Raw genomic sequence first — 10,866 nt, forward strand, 5'->3', positions numbered from 1 at the left:
ACATTGGCCCCAAAGGGTATTTCTCCCTCCGTCAAAGAGAAACGTGAGGGACAAGCTGAACTGGTGAGACTTATCACAAAGGGGGTCATCGCAAAGACCAAACATGAACCTTTGGAATTTGTATCGAATATATTCACTAAAACCAAAAAAGATGGTGGCTGTCGCATCATCATTGACTTAACATCACTAAACAAATTTGTTAAATATATAGATGTCAAAATGGAGACATTTGTTACTGCCAAACAACTGCATTCCAAAGGACACTTCATGGCAAGCATTGATCTTAAAGATGCTTACTATCTAGTACCCATATACAAGGATCATCGCAGATACCTAAAATTTATCTGGATGGTACAAAGCATTGCCCTATGGGCTAACTTCAACCCAAGATTATTCACCAAAATATTGAACCCAGCCATGGCAATACTAAGAAAACAATAAATCTATATATTTAACAAATTTGTTTAGTGATGTTAAGTCAATGATGATGCGACAGCCGCCATCTTTTTTGATTTTAGTGAATATATTCGATACAAATTCCAGATCAAAATACAGATCAAACTTCAAACTGGTAAGATCTCGTTTAATCTTACTATTACCGTTCACAGGGCGCACGGCTGAAGCTTCTGATTCCTCGCTTGTGTGTGTGAGCCGCATGCACACAGCCGGCAAGACATTGTGTCCCCCCCCTGTCCCCTCCATGTTTTGTCAGCGGTTTCTGTCACTGATATATATATATATATATATATATATATATATATATATATATATATAAAGAGAGAGAGAGAAAGAGAGATAGATAGAGATATGGAGATAGAGAGAGGGAGAGAGGGAGATAGAGAGATAGAGAGAGAGGAAGAAATAGAGACTATATCGAGAGAGGAAGATAGAGATATAGAGAGAGATATAGAGAGAGATAAAAAGAGAGCGGGATAGAGAGATTCAATTCAATTCAATTCAATTCAACTTTAATGTCATTGCACAAATACAAGTATGGGTAGAACGAAATGCAGTTTAGAGATAGAGAGAGCGGAAGAAATGGAGAATATATAAAGAGAGAGAGCGAGAGAGAGAGAGAGAGAGAGAGAGAGAGAGAGAGAGAGAGAGAGGGAGAGAGAGAGAGAGAGAGAGAGAGAGAGAGAGAGAGAGAGCGAGAGAGAGAGAGAGAGAGAGAGAGAGAGAGAGAGAGAGAGAGAGAGAGAGAGAGAGAGTGTTAGTTTTTTTTACAGGTCCTTCAGTGATTATGTCACTGCCACTCACAGTCGACCAATCACAAGCTGCCGAGTACAACAATGACATCACAATGGGAGGTTGCCAACGGTAACCGCAGCAGGAGAGGTTGAGAGAGAGGGAAAGCGAGGGAGAGAGAGAGGATAGAGTGGGAGAGAGAGATATAGCGATAGAGAGAGAGAGAGATCGAGAGAGAGGGAGAGGTATTGTGATAGAGATAGAGATAAAGAGGGAGAGGGAGAGGGAAAGAGAGAGAGAGAGATAGAGAGAGGTGAGAGAGAGAGAATATATACATAGAGTAGGTATGTTGCAAAGCCTACCTGAAGCGTCGCTGAAAATCTGTCGCTGCGGGTGTGCGCGATTTTGGCGCCGTTTAGAGGGGGCGGGTTTAAAACGCGATTTTCTCTAGGCTGTTCAAATCGAAGATGTTCAGCCTAGTTAATTGTGAGATTCAAAATCAATCACAAACTCTTCAGAGACAAGGTCAAGAAACAAGTTTTCCTTTATTACATTTCTGCGCAGAAAAGGGTGTCTCTCCTCTATCATCCTCTAGAGACACACAAAAATGGAGGTTGTATCTATCTTTTTATACCTGTCTTCACTATGGTCACTACCTCATGTCTCCCCATCGAGCTTCGTCCAATCATAACATAAAGCCCACATTCCCACGAGAACGTCCAGAAACGTCTCGGAACATCTCCTGACGTCAAAGGCTTCTGCCGGAGTTTTTATCTGTTACTTCTTTATCTAGAAGTTCCCTCTGTCCTGTATATTGTTACTTTCTTCGACCAGCAGTCTGGCTTCTGCTGACACCTTATTTCTTTCTAAGTTATAATTTTCAGAGTTTTAGTATAAATCAACCATCCCTATTAACCCTTCTCTCACAATCCACCATTTTTCTTTTTGCTACGCAACTCTTGATTTATACTATATCTTCCTTTTCTAGTGCTAGCAGCAGATTCTTCGCCTCCCTATCCTCTCGCTAGTCATACTGTGTTCTGAAGGCCATCATGACGGTGCTGTTCTTTGTCAGGGCTGTCTCTATAAATCGCTGAGCCAGACCCCGTGCGCAGGGAATGATACAACATCCGAATAGGCACAAAGTCAATGGTTCCTTCCCTTCACGCACAGTCCATGGGCTGATATTGTACGGTGGGGCCTCCACATGACCCTTAAATCGGCTTGCGTGTGTCCACCCTTTATCTTTTTGTTCGTACTGCTGTCTCGGTGATTAATAACACAAGGTAGGGTCCAGTCCACCTAGGTTACAGCTATTCTTCCTTCCATGATTTTGCAAGATCCCAGTTCTCTGCTTTCACAGAATGGAGTGGCAAGTCGAGATCGGGACTCTGTGCCAGCAGCCCCTTGGTTTTTAATTCTGTAATAGAACGAGATACTGCCAGTAAATAGTTCCTTAAGAAAACATCACTACCCTCTATGGTGGGTATTCCTTCTCTCTTTCCCCAAATATCTAACTCGTTCAACCTTTCTCTTATAAATATGCCTACCAAAATTATACACCATACTCCACAATTGACCTCACCAATACCTTGTACAATTTAACATTACAACCCAACTCCTATAAACAATGCTCTGATTTCAACTTCATTCCTCAATTCACAATCTTTTACCATGTACGTCTAATTTGAATTGTCCTGCCAAGATGTATCACACATATCAACATTAAATCCATCTGTCATGTTTCAACCCACTCTTCCAAATGACCTAAATCTCTCTGTACACTTTTAAAATCTACTTCATTATTCACAACACCACCTATCTTAGTATCATCTACATACTTCTTAATCTGTCTTACCACACCAACATCCATTTTATTGATTCACATGACAAACAACAGTGGACCCAGCACACATCCCCGAGGTACCCCTCTAGTCATTGACCTCCAACCTGACAAACATCCATCCACCATTACTCTCCCTCATTTTCCATACAGCCACTTTTTAATCCATCTTGCTATTCCTTACTAACCTCTTCTTAACCAACCTTATTTCCTTATTGAACCTTGTCAAATGCCTTACTGAAGTTCACCACTTTAACCTCATCAATTTCCCTAATAACCTCTTTTTTAAGGTAAAAAAATCAAGATGAGTCAAATATCACAATCACAAATCCATGCTAATTCTTCCTAATCCTACCCTATTTATCCAAATCCCTATAATATTGCCTTTAGTATCCTTTCCATTATTTCCCACCACTGATGTCAAACAACGTTCTTGTTAAAACTCTACTCTTCTTTGTCCTCTTGTTCACTTACCTCAGGGCTATTATCTATTCATACCTGCAGGACAGCCCTCATGTAATTATTGAAATTGTACTAGGTATCTCAACCTTCTAAACGAACATCGGTCGGTGATTTAGAAAACTCATACATACACCTTGTCTTCAGGTTTAAAGGGTCCTTCCTCCTGGTCCATCTCCGACAGCTTTTACTTTACCTGTTCATAAATAGACTTGTATATCATTATTAACTGTTTCATATACTTTTTTTATTATTCGATCTGTAACTGTTCCAAACTCGGTCCCCTGCAGGGACTTCTCTATTGTGCCACCCACGGCTGGTTAGTTTGCATGCAACATTTCTTCAGTGCCATTGGAAGAGCATTACACAAATGTTCAATTTATTCTTTTCATCAAATGAAAACAATCCGTTGTCAAAGCTGATTTCTGTAGGTTTACCAAACCTCTTAATTACCTTATTCATCATAAACGACACTGTAGTGTTTATACCTAAATTGATTCAGACTTACCCTGGACATCTCTTCCAGATGCTGTTTCAGCTGCTTTGTCTGCATTTTAATTTAACTTCTTTGACATGTACTTTTCCGTTTCACCATACAATTTCAACATATTTTCCGACCTAGTCTGAACTATATCCTGCCTTTCCCAAGGTCATCATCTGCTGTCTTATATTCTGAAGTATTTCTCTCTCTCTCTCTCTTTACTTGTGGAACAAACCAACAAATTGTCCACATCAGCAAATACTTTCTAAGGGTATAACCATATAACCATATAACCATTACAGCACGGAAACAGGCCATCTCGATCCTTCTAGTCCGTACCGAACACGTATTCTCCCCTAGTCCCATATACCTGCGCTGAGACCATAACCCTCCATTCCTTTTCCGTCCATATAACTATCCAATTTATCTGTGAGATTCAAAATCAATCACAAACTCTTCAGAGACAAGGTCAAGAAACAATTTTTCCTTTATGACATTTCTGCGCAGAAAAGGGTGTCTCTCCTCTATCATCCTCTAGAGACACACAAAAATGGAGGTTGTATCTATCTTTTTATACCTGTCTTCACTATGGTCACTACCTCATGTCTCCCCATCGAGCTTCGTCCAATCATAACATAAAGCCCACATTCCCACGAGAACGTCCAGAAACGTCTCGGGACATCTCCTGACGTCAAAGGCTTCTGCTGGAGTTTTTATCTGTTACTTCTTTATCTAGAAGTTCCCTCTGTCCTGTATATTGTTACTTTCTTCGACCAACAGTCTGGCTTCTGCTGACACCTTATTTCTTTCTAAGTTATAATTTTCAGAGTTTTAGTATAAATCAACCATCCCTATTAACCCTTCTCTCACATTAATTATTAACGAAAAATCGCTGAAAGACCCCGTCGCAAAAGCTATTATTAGTTTAAAAATCAATCTCTAAACCCGCGACCACCAGCAACCGCAGGGTCTCATAAAGCAAATAAGTGAAGGTAGGCTGTATATTTTTACATTAAAAAGGGCTTCTAAAGATCCCTTTATACAAAGTTTAATATTGCGAGTAGCTCATTTTGGGCCCATTATATCCCGCAGTATTTTTCTCGGCATTTGGGGCACAAATCTACCACAATGTGAACGTTCTAAACCAGCGCGTTCACAGGATCCCACTAGAAAGCTGATTTAAATGGGCATTTATTTACAGCAATTGAACACTAAATTCCTTCCATTTGGTCTATAAATTAATGTAAATGAGATTTAAAAATCATGTTTTATTGTGAATTATTTGTGAATATTATTTGGACATTTAGGCTATTTAAAAATGTTAATCATTTATTAAGAAATGGATAGATGTTTAGATCTTTATGCTTTATGCTTTAATTTCAGGTCATCCAAGTAAGATTATTTTATATTTGTTTCAGAATGCTTCAATCTATGATAACTGAAAATTTCATTCAGTTCTCTTAATTTTTAAGAAAGTTATGGGCTTTTGACTGTTCACGATCACAGTTTTTTTGTTATGTCCATAGAAAATCAATAGGGAACAAGATGCTCATTTCCCAGTATGAAAATGGCCATAACTTTTTAAATACTTGAGATATGAAAGTGAATTAGGTGTCAAATTAAACTTATTTTTATGCTTTATCTGATGGGGTAAATTGCAGACTTGATGTTTAAAATCTCAAAATTTTGTAACATTGCTACATAGAGAGAGGGAGACAGAAAAGGGGAGAGAGAGCTAGAGACAGGGAGAGAGACAGATAGAGAGATAGAAAGAGAGGAAGAAATAGAGAATATATAGAGAGAGAGGGAGATAGAGATATAGAAAGAGATATATAGAGAGCAAGTTAGAGAGCAAGTTAGAGAGATAGAGATAGATAGATAGATAGATAGATAGATAGATAGATAGATAGATAGATAGATAGATAGATAGATAGATAGATAGATAGATAGATAGATAGATAGATAGATAGATAGATAGATAGATAGATAGATAGATAGATAGATAGATAGATAGATAGATAGATAGATATAACGAGATAGAGAGAGAGATAGAGAAAGATAGAGAGAGGTAGGTATATATATATATACAGAGAGAGAGAGAGAGAGAGAGAGAGAGAGAGAGAGAGAGAGAGAGAGAGAGAGAGAGAGAGAGAGAGAGAGAGAGAGAGAGAGAGTGAGAGAGAGAGAGAGGAGAGAGAGAGAGAGAGGAGAGAGAGATGAGAGAGAGAGAGAGAGAGATGAGAGAGAGAGTGAGAGAGAGAGAGAGAGCGAGAGAGAGAGAGAGAGAGAGAGAGAGAGAGAGAGAGAGAGAGAGAGAGAGAGAGAGAGAGAGAGAGCGCCCATCCTCATTCCTGTTCTAATCAAGAGTTTGCGTTGTTACGAACGAGTATGCTGCTTGAATCATAACACTAGTGAAAGTTTGCACCTTAAGAGGTAGTTGCTGGACTTAGACTTGGTCTTATTTCCTCCCACACTGTTGAGCAAACTTTCGCCATTCTGTTCGGTCATGTGCAACGTCTTCCGCCCTCGATAGGTTAGCGTCCCGGGTTTCCAAAACCTTCTGGAATTTTCGCCTCAATGTGAGTTTCGGTCAGCCTCTATTCCTTCTTCCGTCAGCTTGCCATATCATTGCTATCTTAGGGGCACATTCTGGTGACATTCTGAGTACATGTCCTACAGATTTCATCCTGCGGCCCACTTTGTCCTGGCTGAGAGGTTTTGTTGCAGTATCCCAGTAGACAAATGCATTCTCGGTTGTCTTTCCTTTGGGAACTACCAACTTACAAGAGCTACAGCTGTTTCAATAGCTGAAATGAAGTATGGGAAATCAGTGATGCCATTGCCAGCACAAATATTGACTGGGAATTAATTAATTAAAATGTTAAAATTATTAAAACTATGTATATTTTTGTCTTTGCAGCGGAAAGGAAGAAATGAATGAATCAAAAACAAGTAGAATATTGAAAATCATGAACTTGGTGGGTAGTAATGTAGATGCACAAATTGTTTTAACATCAATCAATGTATACGTAGTTTATTAATTCTAAACTAATGCTATCTATAATATAACGCAGGTAAAGTTCACAAGATATAGGAATAGAATTGGGCTATTTAGCCCATTGGGTCCACTGCCATTCAATCATGACTGATCTCTGCCTCCTAATCCCATTTCCTGCCTTCTCCCCATCTCCCTTGACACAAGGATGAGGGGTGGATCTCATTGAAACTTACAGAATAATGAAAGGCAGAGATAGAGTGAAAGTGGAAAGGATTGGTGACCCTATTATCTCTATACGGTATCAACTGATGTGTCAAACAAGACTCTAAACTGAGGTTTAATTTAGTTTATTACAACAATCATTGAGGGTATGAGACGTGAGTTGGCCAAGATAGACCGGCAATTGATTCTTAAAGTGTTGACGGTGGATATGCTATGGAAGGCATTTAATGACTGCATGGATGAACTTCAACAATTGTTCATCCCAGTTTGGCAAAAGAATAAATCAGGGAAGGTAATGCGTCCGTGGATAACAAGGGAAATCAGGGATAGTATCACAACAAAAGATGAAGCATGCAAATTAGCCCAAAAAGCATCCTACCAGGGGACTGGGAGAAATTCAGAGTCCACCAGAGGCGTACAAAGGGCTTAATTAGGAAAGGGAAAATAGATTATGAAAGAAAAACTGACTGCAAAAGTTTTTATAGATATGTGAAGAGGAAAGGATTAGTTAAAACAAATGATGGTCCCTTGCAGTCAGAACAGGCGAATTGATCATGGGGAACAAGGACATGGCAGACCAATTGAATAACTACTTTGTTTCTGTCTTCACTAAAGAAGACATAAATAAACTGCCGGAAATAACAAGGGACCAGTGGTCAAATGAGATGGAGGAACTGAGTGAAATTCAGATTAGCCGGGAAGTGGTGTTAGGTAAATCGAATGCATTAAAGGCCGATAAATCCCCAGGGCCAGATAAGTTGCATCCCAGAGTAGCCCCAGAGATAGTGGATGCATTAGTGATAATTTTTCAAAACTCTTTAGATTCTGGAGTAGTTCCTGAGGATTGGAGGGTAGCTAATGTAACCCTACTTTTTAAAAAGGGAGGGAGGGAGAAAACGGGGAATTACAGACCAGTTAGTCTAACGTCGGTGGTGGGGAAAATTCTGGAGTCAGTTATTAAAGATGGGATAGCAGCACATTTGGAAAGTGGTGAATTCATTGGACAAAGTCAGCATGGATTTATGAAAGGTAAATCATATCTGACGAATCTTATAGAATTTTTCGAGGATGTAACTAGTAGAGTGGATAAGGGAGAACCAGTGGATGTGTTATATCTGGACTTTCAGAAGGCTTTCGACAAGGTCCCACATAAGAGATTAGTATGCAAACTTAAAGCGCATGGTGTTGGGGGTTCAGTATTGATGTGGATAGAGAACTGGCTGGCAGACAGGAAGCAAAGAGTAGGAGTAAACGGGTCCTTATCAGAATGGCAGGCTGTGACTAGTGAGGTACCGCAAAGCTCAGTGCTGGGACCGCAGCTATTTACAATATATATTGATGATCTGGATGAGGGAATTAAATACAACATCTCCAAGTTTGTGGATGATATAATTCTCATAGAAACTTAAAAAATTCTTAAGGGGTTGGACAGGCTAGATGCAGGAAGATTATTCCCGATGTTGGGGAAGTCCAGAACAAAGGGTCACAGTTTAAGGATAAGAGGGAAGTCTTTTAGGACCGAGATGAGAAAATATTTTTTTACACAGAGAGTGGTGAATCTGTGGAATTCTCTGCAACATCTCCAAGTTTGTGGATGACACGCAGCTGGGGGGGTAGTGTTAGCTGTGAGGAGGATGCTAGGAGACTTGGTGACTTGGGAGGGTGAGTGCTTGGGTAGGTGGGTAAATGCATGGCTGATGCAGTATAATATGGATAAATGTGAGGTTATCCACTTTGGTGGCAAAGACAGGAAAGTAGACCATTATCTGAATGGTGGCCGATTAGGAAAAGGGGAGATGCAACGAGACCTGGGTGTCATGCTACACCAGTCATTGAAAGTAGGCATGCAGGTGCAGCAGGCAGTGAAGAAAGGGAATGGTATGTTCGCATTCATAACAAAAGGATTTGAGTATAGGTACAGGGAGGTTCTACTGCAGTTGTACAGGGTCTTGGTGAGACCACACCTGGAGTATTGCGTACAGTTTTGGTCTCCTAACTTGAGGAAATGCATTCTTGCCATGAGAGTACTGAGAAAGTTCACCAGACTGAATCCTGGGATGGCAGGACTTTCATATAAAGAAAGACTGGGTAGTCTTGGCTTGTACTCGCTAAAATTAAGAAGATTGAGGCAGGATCTCATAGAAACTTAAAACATTCTTAAGGGGTTGGACAGGCTAGATGCAGGAAGATTATTCCCGATGTTGGGGAAGTCCAGAACAAGGGGTCACAGTTTAAGGATAAGAGGGAAGTCTTTTAGGACGGAGATGAGAAAATATTTTTTTACACAGAGAGTGGTGAATCTGTGGAATTCTCTGCCACAGAAGGTAGTTGAGGCCAATTTATTGGCCATATTTAAGAGGGAGTTAGATGTGGCCCTGGTGGCTAAAGGGATAAGGGGATATAGAGAGAAGGCAGGTATGGGAAACTGAGTTGGATGATCAGCCATGATCATATTGAATGGCGGTGCAGGCTCGAAGGGCTGAATGGCCAAATTCTGCACCTATTTTCTATGTTTCTATGTTTCTACGATGAGCATCTGGTGAGAACAGAGCTGCACATAATTTAATTGCTAGGCAGTATAGCCTTGCGAAGATAATGTGGCTGGGAACGGCCATTTTGCAAAGGAACTGTATGATGAGAATGAAAATGTTGATAAGGAACGAGGATGCGTTTTGTATATACTGCACTTGGATGTGAAACAACTCAAAATGATTGACTTTAGAATTGTGAGAGTCTTGGGTTTGAACAAAGGCTTCCTTTAGGAGATTGAAGGAACATTAGTGTAAAAGAAGGGTGGTCTGAGACATGGGCAGCGACAACCCGGGAACAACCATCACAAGAAGGAGAAACCTGAGTTCAAAGCTCACAGAAGACAAACCCCCTTCCAACAGAGTGAATCTGTCCAATTCATTCATAGAGGCAATATCTGACTTTGTGATTTAAGAAGTGATAAGTTGAAATAGTAAAATAAAGGAGAAGTCATTAGAAGTCAAGTGTTTGCATGCATGTTTTAAGTTACTCGAGCGTTAATAAAGATTGTTGTAATAAACTAAATTAAACCTCAGTTTAGAGTCTTGTTTGACACATCAGTTGATGTCCTACAGAGGTAATAGGGTCACCAATCCTTTCCACATTCACTCAATCCATGCCTTTCATTATTCTGTAAGTTTCAATGTGATGTCCCCTCTTCCTTCAAAACTCCAGCGAGTAGAGGCCCAGTACTGTTAAATGCTAATGTATTAACCCACTCATTCCTGAATCATTCTTATAAACTTCCTCTGGACCTTCTCCAGAGCCAGCACATCCTTCCTCAGATATGGGGTCCAAATTTGCTCACAGTACTCCAAATGCAGGCTGACCAGTGCCTTATAGAGCCTTAGCGTTGCATCCCTCCTTATAGAGCCTTATAGAGCCTCAGCATTACATGTCTTGCGTAAAGGTTTATAGTTAAGTCTGCCGACTACTATTTTTCACTTTTATTGATTACGACTCCGTTCCTTCCATTTCACATTCTCACTGGCTTTTTGTTCTATCGTAAACCTGTATTATTTCTTTAAGAAAAACTTTAAGGAATTATTTAACTTCTCTGCCATTCCCCATCTTTAATTCTCCTATCTCTGCCGGTAAGGGCCCACACCTGCCATATTTAGCATTTTCCTCCTGCAGTCCATTTTA

The sequence above is a fragment of the Amblyraja radiata genome, chromosome 21 (assembly GCF_010909765.2).
Source record: "Amblyraja radiata isolate CabotCenter1 chromosome 21, sAmbRad1.1.pri, whole genome shotgun sequence".
NCBI classification, from domain to species: Eukaryota; Metazoa; Chordata; class Chondrichthyes; order Rajiformes; family Rajidae; genus Amblyraja; species Amblyraja radiata.